The following is a 5,945-nucleotide window of genomic DNA, read 5'->3' as shown; positions in this document are numbered from 1 at the left end:
GTGAACACAAGTTGAAATTAATAATATTATAATATGTAAACAATGATTTACTTAAATATCAAAAATGTGTGATAATTTGTGTACTTTTGAATTTATAGACTGTAACAAATGTAGTAGTTTTTTTGTTTGTTTTTATATTAACGTTGTCTTTAAGTATTTATTATATTAAGCTATGTTCAATGTATTTAATACTATTTTTGTGTTGCTTTCATTTGTGGTGCTTTAATTTGAATATATTTTTATAGATTGTTTACATTTAATTTTAAACTGTACACATTTTAGTTAAATTAATTTTTGTACATATTTATTATATAAGTTCATTTAAAAATGTAGTTAATATTTAAAACAAAATTGATTTCTTGATTTTACAAGACATTGACATCACTAAATACTATGTTATACATTATGTATCTTACAGTTGTTTGGTTAAGTATTAATTTGTAACTGAACTAAAACAGTACAATATTTTAAAGTTAAGTTCCAACAGACTAATTAAGAACCAATGGTTGCTTCTTTTATACATTGATGGTATTTATAGTCGGGACCACATAAGTTTGCAGTTGGTGGCAGCCAATCACAAGACAAGGCTAGTGCGACGTTGCCAAATCGCCCGTTGACAACGCTAATTAAAATATACCAAGCAATATTTTCAAATCAGCTGGTATTGTTAGATTTGGCAACACCGCATGGTTCTTATTGGTTCATTCAAAACCATATGGTAAATAGGCTCCTCCCTCGACTGCAAACTTACGTGGTCCCGACTTTAAGTGTAAATTTAAGTTTATTTTAATACCGGTACTGATTGTTATTCTGTACTAATAACTATTGGCTTTAAAAAATGTGTTGTTATAGTTTGAATGGTTTAGTGAAGGGCTGTGTAGTGTGTACACTCTATAGCTTGGTCAATTAATAATGATTGTAATTTGTATGTTCAATGGCAGAGAAAGACAAAGAACAATATTTATTTAGAATAACTTTCACAATCTATCAAGTCTGTTAAACTATTAAAAAAAATTGCCTTTTACATTTTGCATATCCTGTTAGAAATTCAAGTGTATAATTAAAATTACAGATTTTTTCCCCTTTGCAAGCTTAGTTAATGTTTCAATTACTTAAAAATATACACAGCCAAATATTGAAACAAATTTTATTCTCAAACGAGTGCCAAGATTTAATACATAATACGTAGCACGTTTACAATGGAACTGAGATCTTGCATATTGATAAGGTAAAGCTAGTATCAAGTTATAAAAACAAAACCATACTTTCAGTAATTCCCCATGAACTATTTACTTGTTATCACCATGTGTACTTGTTTGAAGTATAGTTTTGAAAACTAGAATAATGATTTGATTGTATTTCCGAGCAATGAAACATAACTAATTGAACAAGTAAATATTAAATACTTGTGCTGGAAATGTTGATCAGTTAGGACATATCTCACTTATACTTGGTTAGCTCAAGTTCATCTTGAGATGGGTATTAAATTAAAACCTATCTGTTCTTCCTATATAAAGAATTAAAACAAAATGTGTTGTATTGTTTGTTCACCATGTATTTGACTTGGGGAGCGATCTGGTCTAGTGGTTAGAGTGCGGGACTTTGGTCCGAGAGGTCTCGAGTTAAAATCCCACCAAATCACCAATGCATTTGATCTAATTGAAAATGCCGCAACCCCTAGGTCTAGCCTGAAGTAATGTAAAAAACAATCCCAGGCTCGTGCCTAGTGTCCAAGGACCAAAGATATACCCCCGCCGCAGCAAACCTGCAGACTTAGCGAATTTCCATCGGACTGGCTGAAATTCCACTAAATTATTCTCTTAAAATTTTCATATTTATTTCCTATTTAAATATCATTAATTTTGATGAGTACTTAGGTTTGCTGCTACAGGGAAGAAAATAGGGGTTTTTATTGAAATATTGATAGCTTAGTATGAAGCAAACTAAATTTCATTAAAATATGCCTATAGACAGCAAGCTTTTTATTTATTCCCCATAAGAATAACATGGTAATTTTAAATTTACACTTTTTAGGGATTTTTCCGTAACTGTTTGATCATACAACAATGCTTCAATAAACTATATTATTTGTTTTTTTTTTAGCTATACAAAAAGGTTTGGAAAGAAATTGTACAATTTTTTCAGGATGAAAAATGGGAAAACCCAATTTCCCATTTTGTTTGTGTGAGTTGGTTTGCAAATTCGTTCGAATAAATGTAGGTTTACACGTTACTTTTTCCATTTTTGCGAGTTATCGTGCTAACGGACATATATATATATATATATATATATATTTATATATATGAATTTTAACGGATGGTGTTTTTGGCCTCTAGGGACCTCAAAACAGAAAAAAAAAATCAGTCCCGGGTCCAGGTCTTACCATGAGTACTACGGTAATAGCTTAATCCCGATATGGGAAATTCACTAAAACAATCCCAGGCTCGTGCCTAGCGTCCAAGGACAAAAAAAAGTATTTGATTTACCAAGTACTCTGAGCTTTTCGAATAAACATCAACTGTTCAGGACTCATCTTATGTAGGGTGAAAACCTTTGAAAATCTTTTACAGTTGACTCTCAATATGCCCTAGTCTCTAGTTACAAGTCTTATCTTCAAGTTTCTGCTCCCTACTTGCAGTACGCTTAGCAAATTTGACTAAATATATTATTTTTTATGCTTTTAGCTAATTTCCACTATAGGGAATTAGCTATTACCGTAGTACTCATGGTAAGACCTGGACCCGGGACCGATTTACTTTTTCGTTTTGAGGTCCCTTGAGACCAAAAACACCATCCGTTCAAATTCATATATATATATATATATTTTTTTGTATATGTGTCCGTTAGCGCGATAACTCAAGTAAAAAACACCCGATTTTGATGAAATTTTGTACAAACGTGTAAACCTACGTTTATTCGAACGAGTTCGGGAACCAGCATGATCGGACTATGGGAACAGGGGTTTATGGGGAGTCTTATGGGGCAAAAATTAATTTTTCCCATTTTTGACCCTTAAAACTTAAATTTTGCATTTTCTTTCCAAACCATTTTGTAGAGCTTAAAAATACAAATAATTTAGTATATTGAAGCGTTAATATGCGCCTAATGGTTACGGAGAAAATTCCAAAAATCTGTAAATTTAAAATTCCCATGTTATTCTTATGGAGAATAAGTAAACAGTTGTAGTTTGCTTGTTTATGAACATATTTTGATCAAATTTGGAAAATGCATTAATTTCATACTAAACTATTACATTTTACAAAAAAACACCTTTTTATCCTCCCTGTTGCAGCAAACCTAAGTACTCTTTAAACTAATGTTATTTAAATAGGGAATAAATGTGACATTTTTAAGGAGACATTTAGTGTAAATCCAATCAGGTAAATCAAAATTTGCTTAGTCTGCAGGTTTGCTGCGGCGGGGGTATTTATTGTTTTCTACAAATGTTTCCCACTCATAGCCGCCTTAAGTTGTCCATAATGATTATAAATATAAAAAAAAAACACTATTTCTATTTCTTCTAATTGTAGGGGTTCTAATTCTTTTATATGTTTCCATAGTTTGCAAATCGGCTCTTTCAATGATTCCTCATTGAAATGCAGCACAGTTTTAATTCCGCTTTCTTTTTACTATATCAAATTGTCCATCGCTTTTTTCCATTGTAATATTTACGCCAACCCAAATTTAAATAGTTCAACTAAGTCAGTAAATGTTTGTTTGTAGCATTGCAACTAAAATATTAACAGCTATTAAATTTTCCAGGGAGTTTATGTATAGGACAGAATATATTTTCCATGAATTCCTTTTCAGATTTTTAAAACTTTTAGAGGCTGAACAAATCACAGTTTAAGTCAATATATTTTTGTATTTTGACAAAATAATAACAATTAAAATGAAAAAGTAGAGAAAAAATCACCTCCACGGTTTCAATACCGTAGACTGGGGTTACTTTGTGCCTGCAGGGGTTATTTTGTGACACCATGCCCTTTTTTACTATTTTTCATATAGTACCAAAACGGTTTTGAACTATGGTATAGGATTGCTACTATTTCTTACTCCATGAAAAGTTACATCTGTAGACTACAAACATTGTTGTTTTCTTCATGTTCTTCTTTCCTTTAAAGGCGCTGAAAAATAGTAAACAAAAACAGCATTCTTAGAAGTTGCTCAAACTTTGTATCCTGCAGTGACCCGTTTCATCCTTCTGACCAAATCAGGTATTTATTTATGAAACTACATAATATAGTTAAGAAACCATGCAATTAGATTTTAGTTTGAATTATTATTTTTTATTTTATCTAAACTCAACCTAAAAATTGCTACTCACTGGGGTTACTTTGTGACAGCTTGTTGTTGTCACAAAGTAACCCCAGGGTGTTTTTTTTCCGTTTTTAATACTTTTTGGTTGGATTTTAGGTTGTTATCCAGAATGCCACGTAAATATGTGAGGAAAATTGGGTCTAGACCCTACAAAAACTACACTGAAGCCCAACTAAATGAAGCTATCGAATTAGTGAAAGGAAAACAACTGTCTCTCAGACAAGCATCACAGAGGTATTAAACCCAGTACTGTATTTGTGTATTACCTAATTAGATCTATAGCATATAACAGCTACTAGTGTATACTGAAATTACAGTAATGTAGCCTGTACCTAACAATATGGTTTTGTTTTAGATTCAATATCCATAGAAACACAATTTGGTTGAAAATAAAAGCTGAAAAAAATGAAGTGAATAATCCAAATGGATTAAAATATTTCAAGAGCCCAGGTTCGCAGCCTGTCTTCACAGTTGACGAAGAAAAGAGATTTGTCGCCCACGCTATTGCAATGTCTACATACGGATTTCCAATCACCTCGTTTGATTTACGAAGTACAGTGAAGGCTTATCTCGATCGATGTGGGAGAAAGGTATCTAGATTCAAAAATAACTTTCCTGGACTAGAATGGGCCTATGCTTTTATGAAGCGGCACTCTGCAATCATTTCCCAGCGTACTGCTAAGAATATAACTTACTCCAGGGCCTCAACAGATGAGAAGATAATTGACGATTATTTTAGTCACCTAGAAAAAGAAATAAGCGGCGTGGATCCAAAAAACATCTGGAACTATGACGAGACCAATCTTGTAGATGATCCCGGCAACAAAAAGGTGATAACCAAGCGAGGAGCAAAGTACCCTGAACAAATTCGCAATTCTTCAAAGGCCTGTACATCTTTGATGTTTTGTGGCAATGGTGCTGGGGAGCTAGCACCTTTATATGTTAACTACAAATCAGAAAAGCTGTGGACTACGTGGACCGAGAATGGGCCAGATGGGGCAAGATACAACCGGACTAAGTCCGGATGGTTTGACCACCAAGTGTTCGAGGATTGGTTTATATCCCTAATGCTTCCCATTCTAAAGAAACAGCAAGGCAAAAAAGTTATCATTGGAGATAATTTGAGCTCACACATAAATTTAGAGGTGTTGCGCTTATGCGAAGAAAATGACATAAAGTTTATTGCTCTTCCGCCGAATTCCACTCACCTTCTGCAACCTCTCGACGTTGCTTTCTTCCGACCATTGAAAGTCAACTGGAGAAAGATTTTGGGAGATTGGAAGATGAGTCCTTCTGGTAGCAAGTGTACCAATATACCTAAGGATGAATTTCCAGGTCTCCTAAAACATCTGATGAATGCCATGGAACCCAACATGAAGAATAACATGTTGTCAGGGTTTCGTAAGACTGGAATCGTACCTTTGAATAAGGAAGAAGTAACAGCAAGACTTCCAACGTCCACAGCAGAGAATCATTTGACATCGTTGACAGACTGTATCAGTAATGTGTTTTTGGACGAGCTAAAGAAACGAAGAGAAGAAGTGACCAAACCAAGTGAGAAAAAAAGGCGTAAGAAGCTAAATGTGCCAGCAGGAAAAAGCATTTCATCTGCAGACATTCTAGCA

This window comes from Macrosteles quadrilineatus, unplaced genomic scaffold (assembly GCF_028750875.1).
Source record: "Macrosteles quadrilineatus isolate MER2022 unplaced genomic scaffold, UCM_ALF_1.0 Scaffold_1__1_contigs__length_201487025, whole genome shotgun sequence".
In the NCBI taxonomy this organism is placed as follows: domain Eukaryota; kingdom Metazoa; phylum Arthropoda; class Insecta; order Hemiptera; family Cicadellidae; genus Macrosteles; species Macrosteles quadrilineatus.
This window is presented reverse-complemented; position numbering follows the sequence as displayed.